Source organism: Toxorhynchites rutilus, chromosome 2, assembly GCF_029784135.1.
Source record: "Toxorhynchites rutilus septentrionalis strain SRP chromosome 2, ASM2978413v1, whole genome shotgun sequence".
NCBI lineage: Eukaryota > Metazoa > Arthropoda > Insecta > Diptera > Culicidae > Toxorhynchites > Toxorhynchites rutilus.
In genome coordinates, this window is record NC_073745.1 from 109905873 (window position 1) to 109928409 (window position 22537).

Consider the following 22537-nt stretch of genomic DNA (forward strand, 5'->3'; position numbering starts at 1 on the left):
ATTAATTTGATTTAATTAAAATTTTCAGTTCACCGCTTTCCGCTCCGGCTGAATGGTTGACAACCCACCGCGGGGTCATCGCGGTGGAAGCACGGAATGAAATTGATAGTTTAGAGAGCCGCCGCGCAGAAAGGTTGGTCACATTTACATTTTAGATGGGGCACCCCGGTGGAAATGAACGAGGAACTTGTGGCCCGATATTCCCATGATAAGTAGCGTTTTTTTAACGACGCTCAGTTTTTGGCATAAATTCGACGGTTTTATGTTTTGTTTCCAGTTCGGGCAGTTAACTCACCTTTAATGATGGATCGAAAAAAACGCGTCAGATGAAGATGGGGGAAGAGAATGTAGAAGCAGCAGCTGTTGTTCTATTAACTCATTGTTTGACTATCGGCATCTGGAAGAGAAAGAAAAGAACGGAAAAACAAGGTTAATCTATGCCATGTATTTATGCCGGAAATATCGTTAGCAGATACAGTTGTGGACACACTATTAGAACCGTTTGTGGAGTGGTATACTACTGGCAATGATATTGACATTCACAAATGTTGTTTCACAGCTATACCAGCTGTAAATTTAGAATTATAAACAATTTGTACAGTCTGAACTACTCCATTTGTCATGTTATCCAATACAGCAAATCCACAATCAAACGAAACGTAATGAAGCAATTTCCTCAAATTATTTATTGAATTACTCAAAAATCCCAGGTCTCTCTTTTTCTATAACTACACCCAAAATTAATTTTTAGCAAATGTTTTGACAGCCCGACTTATTACATTAACTGAGCCTAAAAACAACAGAAAATGCGCTACCCCCAATACTGGTATATCATTTGTATAAAATATATGCTATAGCAACATAAGAGCAATATGAGCGAGCGAAACAAGAGACACATTGCAAATAAGCACGCATTAAAGCTATTCGCATACTTTGCCACATACACGATCCAGACCGAGAAAGATATAAATTCAAGTTTATGCTCTCCTTTTTACTCTTAGAAAACACTGTCCAACTTCATTTTAAAATGAGGTGTAATACTATCACGCATTTATGCAACAGCACCAGTAGCTATGTGCATAGCGTGATCGTGTAAAACAGTCTTGCATTCGAGCCGGCCTTGGCTCGATCCTCGTTGACATCGTTTGGACTTTTTTAAGCACAATCCCAAAATAGATGGAAAAACAAAACAAAAATGAAATGTCTGCTCTCATACATATAAACATTTTAAAGCTTTTGAAACAGATGCTACATTTCACCCTTCAGGAAACGAAAAAGCATTTTTTCTGCCAACGCTTAGTTTGGGCGTACAGAAAAAAAAATTCGAACAGTTTTCTATGTTTTATTACTGAACCAAAATCGTATACAAATTGATCCAGTTTGAAAAACTATTTATAAAATATTTCCCTAAGAGTCGTCGTTTTCGAGATTCAATAAATGTTACATACACATTTCTCCGAAAATACATAACTCGAAAATGGCTCATCTAAACGAGGCTTCAAGAGGGTTATTAGGCAGAATTATGCTTGAACTAAACTGATGCAAACGTTAGTCCAAGCTTCTTTTTTTCAAATTTCCGATTTAAATAAAAAATAGTACAAAATTTGATTTTAGTACAACATTTAATTTCAATAAAAAATAACAACTTTACCGACAGTAATGCTCCCCTATAGCACGGTAGATTAGTTCTGCGTCATAGAAAATGCTTTGTAGGAGGTATTTCCATATAACTTATAACGAGTCATGTATAAATGATTCGCGTTGAACGCAATTGACACAATGTGCGAAGATATAAATCATCATAAATTTCACAGTACAAAAATATTCATGAAAAAACCCGCGTTATATTATGCGAGGGACATGAATTGCGTTATAAGAGTACCGCATTATATGGAGAAAAGTGTATTTGGATCAGACGATTAGTTTTCAAGTTACGACTTTTCGAAGAAGTGGTCCCTAATACACTTATAGTAAATTTCAATTTGATTCAACTAAAATTGATCATATTAAAATTAATAATGATCACCATAAAATTTGAGGCAGTTTGAAAAGAATGGAAATGTTCGGACATCAGATAGACGAATCCAAAGACAATCCATAGTAAAATAGAGTTTGAAAAAATAGGAAATAAACACAGATACCCAAAGTGTCATTAGAATTCTCATTAGAATTTCTCATATCAAAGTGTTCAATAAGTCAATCAACAAGCTATCGGCTACGAGGGAAATGTACCTCATAACAAAAACATGAGATAGACGGAAAGACGCAAAAACAAGTTAATTTTGATCATACGATGCTACAGAAAGTCGTTTTTGGCATCGTATCATTACTGAGTATGAAAAGTGAATTTATTTTGAGAATCCAAAGCGCAACCTTTCCATACGAAAATCGACCCACGATTATTGTTTGCTTGTGTAGAGGAATCATGCGCCCGTTGAGCAGAACATTTGTTTGTTATGCAATACATTACACGAATAATCAAAAACGAGCAAATGATGCATCGGTTAGGTACAATTTTCATCTACCACTGCAAATCAGGCGCTCGTAAATCGCTCATTCGAAATGCAATTGCAGAGTTCGTTCTACGGAAAAAATGGATATAACGATTTGAGCTCCGTCCGTTTTCTAATTATTGCATGTAAATAAACCCTTCGCGTTTTCAAATCACAAGTTCGATCTAGCTTACGAGCAGATTCTTTTCTAATATTGAACGTAGGTAGATTGGAAGATAGCGTGAACAGCGGCACAATTTTGTTCATTGCGTCGATTTTCATACCATCTGGTGGAGAGTGTTTCTGCATTTTTGAGTCACACGCACACATTGTTGTTGCTTTCATGTGTTTAACAAGGATGGATTGAAGTGGTTTAGAAATGTGGAATGATAGTGTTGGCGAAGAAAAATATAATTGCCTGTGATCAAGTATGTGAACTGCGCAAAGGACTGCCGTGATAGCGTTCGCGATGGACACTCAGTGCTATGCGTATGTTGACATACAGCCATGCCAAGCCAAACCGATATAGTGGTTCTCAGATTTTCGTGAAAAGTCATAGTTTTGTTCCTCGTCGCAAAATATTAGACCCGTATTTTTTTATCTTTTTTAGTAATGTGTCCATTTCCATTAAGGAGTAGTTCTACAAATTACTTTTTTTTTAAATTCATAACTTTTGAACTACTTGACCGATTCAGATGAATTTTACATTAGTCTAATGAGTCTACGACGGTCGTGTCTGAGCAGCAGGCACTCTCCCAAAATGAGCGTCTGACAACAATTCTCTGTGGGAGATGGACAGGTTGAAGTTACACATTGTACCGAAGTCCGCCACCCCACCCAAAGACCCCCAGCTGCGACCAATAGAAACGCAGATGACCAGCTGATCTCCAAGGCCACGAAGGATCTGAAGAACATACTGACATTCATCTTTTCATCGATCTTGGCTAAGGATCCGGTCAACTACCGTATGACGGCCCGGCATTTTTAGAAGGCTTAATAAATGTAGCATTCAAGGAAAATTTGGTCCATTGAATTATCTATTGTTATTTTTTTCCATTGCTATCCGATATTAGTCAATTTTTTTAAATGCATACGAATTTATGTAAATTTGGGGTGACATTTTTCGATTGATAATACAATTTTTGTTAATTCTAGCATTGTTTCCGGTTTAAGAGTTGCATAAAAGTGTAAGACATTTCAAGCCGGATGTGGAGAAGGTATTTTCCAGCGATGAGAGTTGTGTTCATGGTGAAAATATGTTCCACAAATGTTGGCGCAAAAAATTCGTTCAAAATTGAGTGTGGAATAGTTTTTGACATAGGAATATGTCAGCCACAGAACAGACTAAATAAAAAATCAGGTTACATTTTTGTGGAACATTGTTAACGTTATTTACTTTTTTTACTACAAATAGATTTTTAAAATTTGCAAACCAATCGAACCAGAAATTTTCTATGATTTGTTTTATTGGTATTGCCGCCGCCATCACACAACGGACCCGGTTCGGATTTTATCGTGCCGCTCTGCGGAATGTGGAGCGTAGTATAGTTTGTGGATTATTTCTTTCGAGAAATTGTGTTTTTGTGAGCGTTGAAGATATAATGTTGCTAAGAGATACTGATAAATTGATAATGAGTTCAGTATTTTAGTGACTCTAGACAGCAAGCAATCATTAGTACATGTTGACGCTCCAAGTAAATTTGACAATCATTCATCGGTTATAAAAAACATTATTTTCTTCTAAAATGTTTTGTTTCAATTCTTAAAAAAATATATGAATATACAGCCATTCCATGTCAAACCGATACAGTAGTTCTCAGATTTTCGTAAAACGTGGCAGTTTCGTCCTTTATCGCAAACTATTAGACCCGTATTTTTTAAATTTTTTTGTGAGGGTGCCCATTTTCATTTTTGGGTGATCCGAAATATCGACTTTTTCCCATTTAAAAAAAAAATACATTTTTCAAAAATTCTTAACTTGTGAACTCCTGAACCGATTTAGATGGTCGACATTCCAAATTGAACCTAGTTAACATTCTTGGAAAAATGCTACGCTTGCAAAAAATTCAGGTTTTGGTTTTGTCATTATTGATTGTATTTGTTTTTTATAGTTTTAATGGTCTCGGGACCAAGGGCTATATTTTTCTATATTTTTTATGGAAAGCTGAGGATTTTTCACACAACATATCTCGAAACCACGGAGACGTTTTTTTTCGTTTTCGAGTTATGATTTTTCAAAATTACCCGATGGTTCGAAAATTTTTTTTTCCATTTTTTCCACTACAAAAAATCATAGTATTCGATCTACTGGACCGATTCAGATGGACGACAAAAATCGAATAAAAATGTATTTTGTTTTCGTAAATATTGATTATATTTGCTAATCAACTTTCCAGAAAAAAAAATATAAAAAAATGTAGCACCTTTGGTTCCGAGACCATGAAAACTATAAAAAACAATTACAATCAATTATAACGAAAACATAATTCAAATTTTCTGCAACTCTAGAATTTTTCCATAATAGACCAGCTAATTGGCTTCAATTTAATATGTCGAACATCTGAATTGGTTCAGTGGTTCAAAAGTTATGAATTTTTGAAAAAAGTCATTTTTGGCAAAAATTCAAAAAAATTGATTTTTCGAACCACCCTAAAATGAAAATGGTCACCCTAACAAAGAATAAAAAATACGGGTCTGATAATTTGCGATAAAGAACAAAGTGGTATATAAAAATAATACATCACGACTTCACTCGTTCCTCGGTACAGAAAGCACAGGCAGATAAGCGCAGAAGTACACAGAACAAATTTGTGATAAAATGGGATTGAATTTTTGTTATTTTAAAGCATTTATGAATTGGGGAATCGTAATGCATAACATATCAAACAGTTCTCAGAGAATTTCCAATTCGATTGGTACGGAAATTGTTGCCCAATAGTCCGCCAACATCCGTTGGCAGCAAAAATAGTTATCTAAATTTCTTTAAACTGTGCAAATTTTTCGTGATTCTGCTTTGAAAAAGAAAGACTAATCTAGTAGTAACCCTCACTATATTAAAGTCCATTCCGGAGACCCAAAGTAACATTAGTGAAAATTATTACATGAATTATAATTAGAAAGATAAAAAAATGGAGCAAATAATCCGAATCAGTTGCAAATCGTTGTGGGAAAATATTCTCAGAAAAGGAAAAACAAATTTCTAGACTGTAAGAAATTCGTGAAGCTTACTAATTATATTTTGTATTTGCCTAGTAGTCGAGAGGTTTTTTCTGCGATGATCAAGATTTGATTGATATTTTACACGTACGTAGGAAAATCCTTCTTTTATATATAAAGATATGCAGAGTCAATTTTTTTCGAATTTTTCTAATCATCTCAAATATTTTCCAAAGTACTCTATCATTCTAATTTGGGTGAAGACAAACTTAAAAAATATACTGACCGTGCCGATCTGATCAGCCGTTTTCCTGTGATGATATTTTACACATACGTTTACATCTTTTATATATAACGATTGTTGACTACATCTTTTGTACATTCGAAGAACATGAAGTTATAATTTTCATTCAAATTTTGAGCAACAAATTATGATTACCTTAACTTCACGCCAACTTTAAGCTTTTGCAGTCAAATTCAGAGAGTTAATGTGCTATTGAATCACTTGGCACCACTATTAAACATGATGTGATATCAAATGCGTTGACTGATTATTAGATACTAAGGATCTCAAATAGTCCCAGGGTGATCCTAAAGGAACTAACGAGGCTTGTAAGTGCCTCCGAACAAACGGAAATTACAATGCCACAAGATATGTATCTTAAACCACAGGAACAGAATACCAGTGGTGTCAATGGTACGAGAACATGGTTCACCTTAGACCCAGATAAATTTAAATCTCATTGCAACTTTCTTTTCACCCTTCCGTAATTTTGCAACCACAAACATACACACCCAATTGCTGTGAACGACGCCACACCACAGCCATTCATCAGGGTAAGCTAAACTCTTCCCGACACGGTGATCCCTTACATGTTAGAATTCCATTGCCTCTCCGCCGCTTCCCACCCACTTTTCACCCTTTTCCATCGGTCTCAGACTCGGCTACATTTTCTGCACTAATCAGCAACAAAACAATGAAACGAAGAGGCGATGTTCAAGCCCCCGCCTGATGTGTACAACATAACACGCAAAACGGTCGTCTTCCCGCGTTTCCCTTCGCTGCGTGGGCAGTCGGAGCAGCAGCAGCAGCAGAAGCTATGCGCTGTGTGCGCTGTGTTCCTGCTGGCGAATGTTTTCCCCATTAGCCGGTCCCCTCCAGAGTAGAAGATGGAAAGGCGCGTGAGAGAAGGGGGGGGGGAAGGAGCGAAAGAGAGTAATATCAATCGGATTGTGGTGGTACTCATGTACCTCTAACAAGAATACGCCACGAATAGAATACGGGGGGCGGACCATCCATGACTTGCACACGTCATAACATCATCCCCCGACGAATGTCGACGATGATCTTCATTTCTTTCTCCTCCTGGAACATGCTCAAAGGCGAAAACAAACAGAACACACACAAGACTGACATGAATATTCATAGCGCATAGCCCAACCAAACGTTCGTCGCGTAGCGTAGCGTACACAAAGTTTATCGCAATGCACAAGGCGAAACCTCAAGGCTCCCGACCCGTGGCAAGGGGGGATGCAGCGGTATCTAAATTCAGGGACCGAAGACTTGTCTGTCTGTCTGTGCATGCTGCAGACCACGAGCAGCACACAAAAATGGAACCCATGCCCCCCTGTTCCCCGTGGCAACGCGCGCCGTTCACAGGGCAAACGAAAAATAGATCAAACCACACATAGTTTATGAATTCGTCTCCTCGTTTTTCCTCCGACCGCCGGGCTCCTGGGGGGTTCGATTGTTTCCTGTTTCTCACAAGACTCTCTGCCGCGCATGAATGTTCGATTTGCATGATTTCATCCATAAAATATAAAACAAATCGCTGTGTGGAACGAACGAACGAATGCCACAACAACCCGTTCTGAAAAGTCGAGCAGCAGGGCGAATCCATTTTTAATTTCGAATTCATGGATACTTGAATTTAATTTCTATCGAGCCCGCTTGTTTTCTGTTTTGATTACAAATTGTCTATCTGGAACGGAGGAAAAAAACCTCTGCGCCCACTCTCCTCGTGCGCTCCTTCCTCCGCCTGCTTCTGGCGCTTTGGTCGCGGAGAATCGAGATTCGAGGAGCGAAATGTTGGAATTAACAGAAAATTTCGCTCCGATAGACACTCCGAGAAACCGAGACATGGATCCGATCAGTGGTGACGGTGGCGGCAGCTATGGAGGGGGAGAGGGAAATAAACAAGAAAAAAATAACACCCGGTTTAAGCTTAATAACGCCGAGAGAACATGGCCTCGCGCTTTCGTAGAACCACGACACTACGACGCCTAGACTTGGTTGCCCCCCTGTTGGAGGGGAGTGGGTGGTAATTTGTGTGCACCTAATGGCCCCTACAATAATGTCTACAGCACTCCGGTGCGATCCATCCACTCGTTGGGCGGTCGAACTCTCTCTGCAGTGTTTGTGCAGTGTGGCCCAGCTAGGAAACGGAAGCTATTGTCGTCAACAAGCGACGAATTGGATTGGACACATTCCTGTGATGCCCACTCTGTTCGCGCGAGTGAGCGAGCGCCGCTCGATCTCAATCACTTTCTTTGATGGGGTACTGTGTTTCCGACCATTGGCAAGAGAGATGCCAGATCTACGGATATATCCGACCATTTTATCACTTGTCCCTGAACTCTTTGAACCCTTTTTGTCCATGATACCTTGTTAAAGATCTAGATCTAGATCTTTTTCATATCAAAAACATTTTGTTTTGTTCCTCATGTTTTTTTTCTGGACTCTAAAATATTTGGGGCCTGCATCCCAAATATTTCAGAGTCCAGAAAAAAAAACATTTTCCAGGACATTCATCTTGCGCCGCCAAGGTGTCGTTTTATTAAATACATTAATTGAAGAAGCATTATTAGAAATTCAATAACCGCCTAGAACTCAGCTGAAAACAATCCCATAAACGCTAATAGTGCCATACGTCTGTCATTTTGTCGAAGCCGATTGATTTTGGTGCCAGTTATAAAAAAAACAACATTTCGCCTGGAATTGATGTCAACATCAAGTTCAGTGATCTTATGAGCTACTGGTTACAGTACATCCCCTCAGTAGTTTCTGTCTCTGTCAGCATTTGTACGGAAATAAATCGGAGAAGAAGCGATCCAAATGTTGACATTATGTTTGATAAAAAATTTTAGGTATACTTTAGTGAGATTGAAATCGATGTAAACTGAAAAACAAATCCACAGAAAGATCGGATAAATCGAAAGCAAAACATCGAATTTCTCAACCTTCTCGAGTAAAAAGTATCGATCCAAAGAATCGGAAATCGGTCGGAAAGGCCGATCTTTTGAAAATCGATCCGAGATCGCCCATTCCTAGATTCGAATATCATTTGCTCTAAATTTTAGAATGATTCTGAAAATGAATTTTATAAAAATTAGTCGCAATCAAAATTGCTCATATGGCGATGAAAACTTTTGGTGGTTGCAGCCTTATGTTCAAAGTTGACGTAATTGACGTAGGATTCCGTTAGGCTATCTGTTGCATGCTGATTTTGGATAGGTTTGAAAAATTACATCTTCAAACTCTTTGATAATAATATGATGGCCCTGGAAAGGGTTGTTTTGTTTGGTTGTTAGAACTAGACTGACCAAACGAATCGTTTTGAACGGGATAGTTCCGTTAGTTCGACCTATTTTGATTGTCCCGTCTTTCTATCAATCTGTACCGATCTTGAGTATAAAGTACAAAATAAAATAACTAAAAAAACTTTTAATTTAAACGGTTTCATGGTGATTAAACATAATAATAATAATAATACAAATAATGTACTAAAAACTAGAAAATAATTAGGCAAGTAGCAGTTAGTAGTTATCACACTCCTTCTATAATTAATCTAGGGCATTGATGAGACTAGAATAAAATCGTGGGACACATCGGATTACCATTATCCACAGTTAGCGATTTCCTCATATGCCCCACGATTTTATTCTAGTCTCATCAATGCCCTGGATCAATGAAGGAAGGAACGTGATAACTACTAACTGCTATTTGCCCAATTATTTTCTAGCTTTTAGTACATTGTATTATGATTATGTTTTAATCAGTTTTTTTTGATATTTTATTTTCTAGTTTTCAGTACATTATCTGTATCATTAGTATACTGCTCTACAATGAAACCATCAAACAATTTTTTTTTATTTCCTACTTATTTTTTTTTAAATATTATAACGATTTACTGTATTCTATTAGACCAATTATTTCATTTGGTATAAATATCAAGAGGGTTGCTAAAAATGCATAGTCGAACATTTTGTGGCATTGCCCTCTTTATGTTGTTCATGTGCTCTCCAAAGCAAGTCTATTCATTTGATACACATATCCCAATAATTTTTTTTTTAAATATGAAATCAACCAATCTGTAGCTACGACCTAATTGGAAAGACGTCTTTCATTTGATACCTATATGCAGGAGTTGCATAAAAAAGTAATTGGCTAATTCGTGACCATCTTGGCCATCTATGTTCTACTAATCAAAGACCTGATTGATGGGGTTTTGAAAAAAACTATATATATACATATATATATATATATATATATATATATATATATATATCTCCAGTTGGTTGTGGCAGCCATTTTGGATTTGTATTTTATTTTTCCTAAATAACTGTGTTCTACTGGTCAAGGCCTTCATTTGATACCCATATTGATGCTGTTTTGAAAAAAAAACCATATTGATGGGGTTTTGAGAAAATGTGTAGTCCGTTGTTTTGTAGCGGCCGCCATCTTAGATTTTGAAGATCATGGAATACGCAGTTTTATAACGACAGCAGAGATAAAGGTGTGTTTCTTGGCTTTGTTGATAGAGACAATTTTGTGGAGTTACTGTTAATATTTTCTAATAGAACTCTAAACATAGAAGGAGGAGTATTTCTGACCAGTGAGGTGCAAACTATTCTAAACATACTAGTTGATTCAGGTGAATATAGCAGGAAATTTCTACGATACTGCGTTGTAGTACACTGAAAATTTATTTTTATGTTGTATTAAGAAAAACACAGTAGAATAAATGGATTTTATTAAAATCCATTCCTGAACGGTCTGAAATTGAAAGTAGCATTAGTGACAGAACTTCCTGTTCATTTCGATCAGCGGTACACAACCTTTTTTTTTCATGGGGGTCACAAACACGTGTTAGTCGCGGCGTCGCGGGCCGCAATAAAAAAATAAAAAAAAGATGTCCTACACGCGATCGCATTGTTAACATACAACTACGAAATTATTACCGAAATTATTACAGAACGAAACATTTCAGAAGAAGCAGAACGGCAACAAAAATCCGAATAGTGTCTATTGTGTGGTGACGGAGGAGAAACAAAAGCATCGAAACAAATTATCACCTTCGGTTTTCCATCTAATTAGACAGCCCCTAATGCTGAAAAATAACTTTCAGCGTCACTTTCAACCAGGAAACAACAATTGAAATCACGCAAATTGAATGACCGATTGAAAAAAAAAACACAAACGAGTTATTCACAATTTATCAGTCATCCAGCTAGCCACCAGATGGCTTTCCAAATGGCATTTCTCAAGGCTGAATTGTTTGTTTTGATTTTTCAAATTGGTCTTTTTTAAGGCTACAGGCGAATGGACGGAGAAAGCTTAAAGCCTCTATAATTCATAACAAAATCATTACACCAATAAAATCAAAACACAACCCTGAATTCACAGAAGCTTCCTTCAGCGAAAAGTGAATATAAAATTTATTTTTAGAGTGCATCGAAATTTCTCTTTAGTCGAATGTTTTAGTGGCTCTGGGGTTTGCGTTGTTTTGTAGACGCAGCTGAAGATGGTTGACTCATGATTCAATCTTTTCCTCGCGATTTTATTTGTATTTATCCCCCCTAACCGTTATCTATTTAATAACGCATAGAATCAACAATTCGTACAATCTACATGGTATGATAAACGACGTACGTCCTATTTAATATTCCTCTACTGCTTTGATTCTGCTCTACACTATGCTTGCTTCTTGCATATTCTGAAGATGCATTCTGTGGCGAAAAATATAGCCAAATAGAAACTTAAGTTGGCCAGGGCGAGCACAAGATGAACTTTCAAGCAGATACTCATATTTATAATTTTTTATTAATTCAATACACCATACCTCGCTTTACAGCCGAGATACGTTCCTTGGTCGCTAAGAAAAAAGCCATATAACGAATCAATTATTCTAATACAATTACATACAAATTCTATCGGATCAGAGCATACTTCGGTGGGAACAAAAGTTCCCCCAACTTACAAGTATTTGCAAAGCGGATTCCCCCATGAACATTGATTTTGAAGTCTGTGTTGGGGAAACCGTAAGTCGGACCAATCAAAACGTGGCAATTAGGGCGTTTAGATAAGGCTTGACATTTTCCAGTCGTTCAGTTGTTTATCTCATGAAAAATAACATTTTATTCATGGTTATAGATGCGTAGAATTATTTCCTATCAATTGATGCAAACATCTTTCCGATCTATTAAGAAATGTACGAGTTATAAGCATTCTAAATCTTTCATTTTTTCCTGCATATTCTGTGTTTAGGTTTTCACTTTACCCCCATATATTCCGGTTAGACATAGTCCCACCTTAATGTTATAATATATGTACATAAACTTTAATCGCCAAATGTGTTGCTTAACGCAAAACTCGAGAAAAGAGATGCAATGTAAATGTTACGACAGAAAAACAGAAAACATTTTCGGGGAATTTCGAAGTTTCGAAGTATGTTCTGCAGTGAAATCGTTGGAGATTTTTTTTAATCCAATTGCAATTCACGTTGACAGATTGAACTTCACGTTCCGGTGATGTAAAAAAGGTAATGGATTCTCAGGTGGAATAACGCACTCATATATCTAAATCAATAAAAATGAATCACCAAATAAGTTCAAAATTTGATAACGGTTTGTTTGATTTAAGTTGTTTCATCTTGTTGTGTTCCTCTTTTACGGTAGGTTCTACGGCGAGAAAAATTAATTGTTTTAATAAAATTGTTGAAAAATCTTGAAGAAATATGGGAAAATTCTGAAAAAATAATCCCCATATGTTCTACAGTGATGTTGTTGACTCAATTAAAATTCGCGTTGACAGAATTTATTTTTGTGCTTCGTTTCTATGAATCAAAAATGGTCATGTATCCTCAAGCGAAATAACAAACTTTTATTTATTTTTTGTTATAGAGACTTTAACTTTTTGCGCTCGTAACTAATTTCCCATGAAAGAGCCGTGAGGCATAACATGTAAAATTATGAAAGTTGAACAAGTTTTTAGGATGCAATTTTAGGATGTTGGTTCTAGGATGCAATAAATGTTTCTATGGTGGTTAGACATTCCTCCCCCCCCCCTCTCTAAGGGGGGTTGCCATACAAATGAAACACAAATTTCTGTATTACTCGAAAACTAATCAAGCAAACCAAACCAAATTTGGCATGTGGAGGTTTCAGGATGCAACAAATGTTTCTATGGTGGTTAGACACTCCTCCCCATCTCTAAAGTGGGGCTGCCATACAAATGAAAAACAAATTTCTGCATTACTCGAAAATGAATCAAGCAAATCAAACGAAATTTGGCATGTGGAGGTTTTAGGATGCAATAAATGTTTCTATAGTGGTTAGACAATACTCTCTTTCTTAAAAGGGGGGCGGGTCTGCCATACAAATGAAGCATAAATTCCTGCATAACTCAAGAACTAATCAAGAAAATAGAACCAAATTTGGCATGTGGAGATTTTAGGAGACAATAAATGTTTCTAAGGTGGTTTGACACTCCTCCCCCTCTCTACAGGAGAGGGGGGGGGGGGTCTGAATAACTCGAGAACTAATCAAGCAACTGGAATCAAATTTGGCATATAGAGGTTTTAGAGATTGATAAACGTTTCTATAATGGTTCGACACTCCTCCCCCCTCTCCAAGGGAAGGTTGCCATACAAATGAAACACAAATGTTTGCGCTAACGAAATTGATTTTCGTTCGAAAATGGAAATGGATTTTAATGTGATAAAACGCACTTCTACTCCACTATCGTCTTCTATCTATATAAATATGAATGGATTGCCGAATGTGTTGATGAGAGCAAAACTCGAGAGAGGAATTGTCTGATTTAGGGGTGAACTTGAACGAGAATTGTGTCTGAGATAATCGGATATTATAATGACGAGTTTTGGTAGAAGTACTAGGAAATTTATAGTAAAAGGTAATTTTAAAGGTATTTTTCTTCAATCAATGAACAATTCTGCGATTGGACCCATGAACAGCGCTTAGTAAGGAAACATGGATGTGATAACGAAAAATAAATTTTGGGCGGGACGAAGTTTGCCGGGTCAGCTAGTGTTATATAGAAATCAAACTTTTTAATTCACGAATTTTCCCTGCATTGCGACTATACTCTTATCTTCCTACGCTACTAATCTTTGGTTGATACCGAATACCGTTATCTAATATTCATAGGAGCTCCGTATTAATACGTGAACAGGTTCACTAGACATTAAATTTCGTTTGGGAAAAGTGTTACATAATTGAACAATGCAAAGGGTTAAACTACAAAGTTGATTCGCCTTGAAAATGTCCAATTAGATGACTGATCATTGAATAGTTGTGGATTTACACTCGCGGTCGTTAGCTTAGTTAGAAACGTTCGAAAGTATTCATAAAAAACCATTTTAAACTCAAACTTTTTGATCAGCCGAGATAGAACACATATTTGAAATGGAAAAAGTTATTTTCTTTCATAATTTTTACTTTCTGAGTGTCTTTATTCAACCCATTGTCATTTTTGCTTCAAAACAAACGGAACACGATGCTATATGCCTCAAGGCGAATTTCAATTGGACCTAATACAATACGGGAAATCATTTTTTCGAATATTCCTTCACTTTTTCAATGTCGCATGTATTTGCATTTACAATTTGCATGAACTTTTCTTAGGTGAAGATGAATATAACAAAAAAGACAACTTTAATCGAACGATCAGAACGTGGAAACACATTGAACACAACTGCTACCATATACAATTTTATACTTACACTTGTGCTAAACGTTTCACAATGCGTAATCAGTCATTGATATGAAATTTCGCGAAGCAACCAAAGCTCCAAATTTATATTTTATTTGCTGGAATTAATCGTGTCGCTCACCTCATTTGCAATACAAAAATGACCCCAACTGGCATATATCTGCAATGCCGATTTCCCCAGGCACCTTGGTTTTGATTACTATTGCGAATCGCCCAATCAGAACGCATGATTTCCATAGTTTGAGATTTTTATATTGTTTGATAGTAAGTTTTATAAAATATATTATTTTATTAATTTTCACTGTGATGAATTGTTATGGAGTCCACAAATCGATTGATGCAAAACTCTCGTAAATCTATCAGGAAACGACTGAGCAATAATTGTGAGTACAAGAGGAAGCTTTCATTTTCGATTCTGACCTATCAGAACGCGGTATTTTCGTTTGGGTAACGGTTGAGATTTTTCAATTGTTGGATAGTCAGTTTCATAACATATATTATTTTATTCAATGTCAAAAGTTGTTATGACCTTGCAACAATTTCCCTATATCCCATTCTTTTCCTGAAAAAATATGTCACCCTTCTAAACTCGAGTCCACCGCGAGTAATCGGTTTTCCACCTTACTAACCGTAGAGTTAAGAAAATTGTTTATATATGGTTTTCAAAATATATTTAAGAATTCGACTGAGCATATTACGTTTGAAATTGGACAATTGGCGATCGATCTTCGTTTTTCAATTTGTTTCCCCAAAAATGATCCCGAAAGACGTGATCTCACGTCAAAAAAAGCTGGCATCTCTGTTCGCGGCAGCATGAAATGCACTGCGCTCGTCGCCGCCGGCGAGGCAGTCAGCTCACCCAACCAACAAACCGTGAAAATCCTAATGAGCGGAGTGGTTCCCATTGTTATGAATAATTAATTATGCAAATTCGCGTTTCATATCGTCGGAGTAATGGGGGTAACATTCGAACATATGTTCATCGGCGCGATAGCATCATCGGAATGTGCCTACGCGTTGACTTTCAAGTGGGATCATCGTTTTCCCACCGAAAAAAAACATAAGAATCTGCGATCCGATCGACCGCGCCGCAAAAAATGGAATTGCGTTTCGACCGATGAGTGTATGTGTGTGTGGCATTGAGCTGACATATGACAAAGTCACCGATTATGACTCGGATGACCTAGAGTCTCTTTTTTGGGGGGTTTAAAATTCAAGCAGACGAAAAATTGCATCCTACATCGGGCGCCGCCCGTTTCGCTGGTGGGTGGGATCAGCCGATGGGAAATGAGAAACAGCACATTGTTTTCGTATCCATCCATCCCACACCCTCCGCGCATCTGAGGCCGCATGATGCGGCGTGAATCAAAAATGTATAAATAGACGCGTAATGCGCTCTGCTTCTCTTGAAAGCAGCTCGTAAATCTTTGTTTTTTTCTCGAGCCGAGAGAAAATTTTGTTGTACCCACGGGGGTCTTCATGTGCGCGCCGAGCCGCTTCCCTAAGACACACGGAGTAATGAAACCGATGGGGCAGAGGAGCGCGAAGATTCAGTGACCGCTATGCGAAGTATTTTTTCGTAATTTACTGTTTAGGGGGGCAGTGTTTATCAAATAAACACAGACGCGCTCGGTGAAAAATTTGCAAACAACGGGATGCCGGATAGCATGGCTGATTAAAAAGAGAGAGAACTCTTTCGGAGAACTGCTGGATTGGATCGGTGTGTGAACCAAAACAAGTGGTTGTTTTGACCTCGTTTTGGGGAATCTACCAATGGGATTAGAGGTGATCGCGGCAAGGAGTTATCTCTACAAATTCCCACCAAGTCGTTACTAATCTCCGTGGGGAAATAAGACACTGAGTAAAGTTCGAATCATTTAATATCTGGACGCATTGTTTATTTTGCTACAGCGGGGCTACACTTAACTATCAACTATCAAATTAGCAATTGATTAACATCAGTGCATCTAAAATGTGCAGTGCCAAAAATAGAACTTCGAAAGAAAAGAAGATTCCGATGATCTGAAAGCTTTCCAAGGCTTAGATTGCCTGATGACTTTCAAATTTAATTTCCTCCAGACCCACTCTAAACTTTCTTACTAATCTGGAAGCTGTGAGCAAAGAGCAAGATGAACAATTCCATTAGTATTGATGGAAAGAAGATACCGGGTAAGATAGAGCATTACAATGATGACTGACTACTGTCGGATGCTTCAGAGAGACCTTCCGAATGCTATTCACAATCTTAAATGTATCATAATAGCGTAAACGATTTTTCATTTTTATATTTTTATCATTTATTCATTTACTTTGAAACGATCTAAATGATTAAAAACGAGATATATTATAGTCTTTTGGATTCGATGCAAAAAATATTTAAAATATTTGCTTCAAAAATTCAGTCAAACTGGACACAAATTTTCTTCCCCGTTATTTTAGTTAAATTTTACGAATATTCTTTGGAATTTTCATTAAATTACAGAATGATTAAGCCGCATGACCCAAAGAATCCAGATCTCTCTCACGATCAACATTTGAACAATTTCCAAACCTAGGAGTCGGCTTTAAGTGCCGTACTCACTGAGGGCGTCAGTTATTATCAACTTTTTCAGAAAATAATGTATGATTAATCCTTCTTCTGTTTTTTTTTAAAGCAAAAGCATATATTTGTTGACCACCCTGTGCATATTTATAAACAGTAGTTGATCACAATCTTGTACGCATTTAGAAAGCAGTACAATTTGATAACAGATTCCCTATTTTAGGGATATTGGAACCTCGCGGTCTGTGTAGTGTTAATGTACAAATTTATGAACGATTCAAATGCTCGTTCTGATTCATTTCGAGCAATAGCATTCAACGCCTCGGTAGAAGCGATCGTTCGATAAATCGATTGATAGGCTATTGACCGCAAACAAAACTATTATTATTTGAACGATTACTTCTAAACTAACAATCGAAGCGAAAGAATAATTTGCGTAGATAAATTTAAGCAATTCCATCGTAAACTAGCCGAAAACAGCCGATTTAGATCCACTCGATTTTTTTTTCAAACATTATACATGAGGGGGCTGCTAGACAAAATTGCAATTGCATTATCATTTAATCAATCTAGGGGGTCTTCGTAACCACATTGGTTGCGCGTTCGCTTACTGAGCGAACGACCGTGAGCTGTTAAATACACAACAATGATCATATCAAGTGTCTCCGCAGTCCGGTCTGCTCAACAATGGAAGAAAAGAAGGAATACTCTTACGCCTAAAGATGGCTAATGTGTAATTTACAATTTATAGAAATCATAAACATGTAACACGTACACGATTAAACCTAGCTCTGTTACAGCTGAAATGCTAATGAGCCTATGGAAACTCGAAAACAACTGTCTGATTCAAATATAGTGTTCGACAAAGCTTATGAAATTATTAAATGAAGTAACTGCTGAAAAAAACTCAAGAATTGAATTCATTATATGAACATACTTTTATCTTTTATCTTCTTATCTCAAATACTCTCTCATATATAGTATTATTAGAAAGCTATTCTAATTTAACAATATATGGAGCGTAGTAGTGCCCTGTCGGACTCACCGAAATAGAGATATAAATTGTTAAAATTTGATTATTTTTTTTGAATTTTCATTACATAAAATTGGTTACAACCAGTGATGGTAACCTTGCTAATTTTTTAGGAATTCCCAGACTTTTTGGCACGTTCCCTGATCACTCCATTTTGCCTGATTTTTCTTAAAATAATGCTTATTCTTTCCGATTTTTATATTTTTTACATTCATAATAACTTACATAAAAATCTTTCTTGTCTTGTATACTTTTACTCTTTCTTGTTTTTGCCTTATATTTCTGCGTATTGTCTACTATCTATTGATTTCTAAACGATTCGCATTATCGAACTGTGTCGATGTTTACTAGTTGAAAGTTGGCGTGAAAGAAAGATACTTTATCAGACTGACATGCCTGAAGGCAGTTTCAAATGGTTATATTTTGAATGCATATAATTACTTGATGTTTTTGAATGCTTCAATTAACATCTAATAACATCGACTCACTTCATAATCGCAATGAAAATGCCGTTCTGAAGCAAATCGTGACAGGTGATGAAAATACATGATATTGAATAACAGAAATTCGGGATAAGCGAAATGAACAGCCATTAACAGTAAGCTAATCCCCAAAGCCGATCTTCTCCCGAAAAGGCATATTCTGGGTGTGATGGGATTGGAAAGGATTTCTGCTTTATGAGCTTTTACCAAGCAATCAGTCGAGTACCACGAGTACTGCTCGCAACCGGACAAATTAAAAACAGAGATCCAGCATACACTTCCAGAATTACTTAATGTGATAGGGATCGTGTTTCTTCAGGGAAACTCCAAACTTCATATCTTTCCGACGACAAGACAAACTATTTTGTAGTCTGTCTGGCTGGCATTTTTTCAAGTTCTGTGCAAATTTGGTATTTTCTGGTTAAAACAGGTATGACATGGAAGAAAATTCACTGGAAAATTTCACAATATCTTGTAACAAAACAATGACGCACCCCTTGTTATTGGTGTTGCGTTATGTCGACCCTATTTACACGAGCCATTTATGTTCGATTTAAGCTGTGCTTCAGTTACTTATCGTTGAAGAAAGTGTTGGAACTTGATAAAATTATGGCTGGTAAACAAATTTAAATTCCCATCCGAAACTTGGCGGTAAAAGACTGTAAAGACAACGGAAAATTGCTGCAAAATATAGTATCGATCGTGGTGCTGTACAGGAAATTTAGGAAAGTACCAGAAGCTTGGATCTGTGGCAGACAGAACGTGTAGAGGAGGTGTGTTCGCGTGTTCGCTTGAAAACTACCATGTACCAGTTCCGGGATCTTTTTGGAAACGTATTTTGTGGACTGACGAATAGAAGTTCCAGATTTTCAATCAAAAACGACGAGTAAGAGTTTGAAGAAAATCAGGTGAAGCGCTACAAGATCGTCATCTACAACCTACGGTGGTGGAAACATCATGGTCTGAAGCTTCTTTACCTGGGCCGGAGTAGCAAACTTGGTTCAAATAAACCGCATAATAACAGCTGACGCCTATATTGACACCATCAATGAAAAAATCGATAAATCCGTTGCAAAAAACCGATGTAGGCAGACTTCATTTTCCAATAGGAAAACGATTCTAAATTTACTGCCAAAAAACGATGGCTTTTTCAAGTCTAAGCCGATGAAAGTTCTGAAATGGTACACTTAAAGACCGTATTTGAACCCTTTTTCAATAGCTTTTGGCTATTCTGGACAAAAAGGTGGACAAAACTGGCGTAACGAACAAGGACACGTACTTCACAGCATCATCGAGAGCCTGAAAACATATTCACGAACAGAATCTGAAGAATTTGGTGGAGGGCATGCCCAAACGTCTTCAGTCACAGTGTTGAAAGCTGACTACCGGCAGTAGATTTCTTCATTGACGCGGGAAGATAGAACCGAATCGGAATGAACATTTGCAACAAAACTTGCGATCAATGAAGATTGAGGACAATGTGTGAACATCACAGGTATCCAAGGTGTTGCTTTTGTCTGACCGTTGGGGCTATGTCCAGACGAGCAAAGTTTCCCTAAAACAAGATCTTATCGCTTCGAACACAATTCACATTCCCAATCAAAAGCTACCGTTGGAGCGCAAATCCATTGTTCGATACCGTGCCGATAACAGATACGATGTCGACAGATAACAGACGACAGTGCACTGATAAATCGCTATTGGCGGGGAAGCCTCTGGGACAATTATCCACAAAAAACCACACACAGAGAGAGGGAACCGGCAGCGAACAAAACAAGTAAACATTCATCCGAGTGTGCATCATCCGCGCAATTGCTACCGATATGTGAAAAGTTTATGGCACCCAGAGCAGCGCTCAAGTACCTTTTCGGTTGGCCACTTTTCCCCATCAATAAATCGATTTAATCCAAACTCCCTTCCCTTAGGTCTCAATCCGCCGATTACCTCAAATAGTACGAAGTCCGATGACTGCCTCAAGTAGGAACTTATACTGCTCCTCGGATAAGTTTCCACGGTGTGAACCAGGGCCACCCCGCTGCCCGCTTTTCCTCGTCCTTCTCCTCGGTGATTTTCTGTTATCCTGGTGGTAACTGGTCACAGTTGAATAGCACACACAAAACTTGTCACCCCGCGCGTTTGCGTCTGTTCCGTATTGCGAACGCACGTTTTAAGTATATATGCACACAACTGTTGTTTTATTGCTCGTAGGGTTGTTTGCGTCACTGGCGGTTCTTGACGCTTGTGTTCTCGATATCGATTCTAATGAATCCCGAGCGTGCCCAATCACTGCCGTCGTAATCCTATCGTCACTGATCGGATCGGTATCACATTTGTTTTACATACTATCGCTTTCCTGCTAATAGCACCAATCAGAGCAACATATTTCGTGAACACACCGTCGAACCGCACCGTAACAAGACGGGCGGTGGGTAATAAAATCGGAATATTCGGGGCAAGGTTGAAATTTCTGCTACCCGTTTCTCCCTGCCTGTACTGTATTAGACACAAACACAGCCCTCCTCACAAGCAATGATGAGGGGCTTGCGTACTTCGGCAAGTAGGCAAGCACAAAACACAATACACAACGCACGCACTTTACGGCACAAAATGTGTGTGACACTGACACAGAGAGCGTTATTGAGCCGAATATTGTTTTCTTCAATCTTTGTTGACATTCACTGCGTTACGCTAACGCGAACTGTTTCTCTCCTACCCCACGCGCGAGGAGCGACGGAGCGGTTGGTAGTTGTATTCCGGCTCGATTCTGCTAACGTAATTCAAACCTTCAATTGTCACTCCTTCCACATTCGAATCAATCACAATATCGCATACCACACGGAATCAGAGCGACATTACTTTTCTTCGTTTCTCGGTTTCTTTGTGCTCGCACTTCGCTTTGAATTTATTCACACAGTTGGAGTGGTTCACCGTCACACATTACAATGCGTCCGCACAAATCTCCATTCTTATCGGATATCACCAGCAAATCATTGTTGTTCCGTTGGAACTGTTCTCCACGCAAACCAAAAAATATAGCCACCTTTAATCCGCCATATCACTGTGACCAAATATGTCTATCACCACCGTAGAAATAATCGAGCGAGTCACGAGAAACTCACATCCACGCGGCAAAACGATCAAAACTCAACTAAACTCAACAGCGGTAAGCATCGAACTGTTTCTTCGAACAGTGAGGGAATACTTTCGGACGAGCGCTCTCCCGCTCACGCTTTTTAATTGTGTCTCTCTCTTTTCCTTCGTTCTAGTGCGTTCAGCACTCCGCGTGCGGTGAGAGAGTATGTTGTGAGGCGAGAGAAGGAATCATAATAATGGAAGCTCTCGCAAAAAAGGGCCGCATCAGAGATGCTAGTTCTACAGAAAAATCAGTTTTTAATTATATTTTTGAAGATCCAGCTTTTTTTTTTTGATTTTACGGATATACAGATCCGTAGGACAATTTTGCGGAATTTAGTACATTTATCTACGAAGTTATGAGTTTTATTTTATTTTCAGTGCTCGTTGTTTCGTTCTCTACAAAATCAAAGTACGTGGTCGAGTCAGTCACAATTTGGTTAATGTTTCTTCAACCCTTTCTTCGTTAGAATTGAAAGGATTTTTAAAAGTTATTCGATGGAATAGGCTCCTGAATATTAAGGGGGACCCCTGTCTGGAAGGTCGAAAAATAATTAATTTTCGTGATTTTTTTTCGGATGTTAAGAATAAAGTGAAGTGTTCGGGTTTTTTGGAAATTGTTTGAGGTATATTTGAAAATGTATTTACCATTTTTTGAGTGCACGAATAATGATTATTACGCTGTTA

The 22537-nt window shown here is 37.7% G+C and overlaps 1 protein-coding gene across 1 annotated transcript in view; it reads right to left on the reverse strand.

Moving 5' to 3' along the window:
* The window catches only part of LOC129771602 (frizzled-2), a 95086-nt gene extending 73208 nt beyond the window's left edge, over nucleotides 1–21878 (reverse strand). Inside the window, exons 1-2 of the mRNA XM_055775400.1 lie at nucleotides 20663–21878; nucleotides 296–397 (exon numbers count right to left, since the gene is read on the reverse strand). The gene's annotated coding sequence lies outside the window, so the exon portion shown is untranslated. The remainder of the gene's footprint in view (nucleotides 1–295; nucleotides 398–20662) is intronic.
* Nucleotides 21879–22537: the final 659 nt, after the last annotated feature.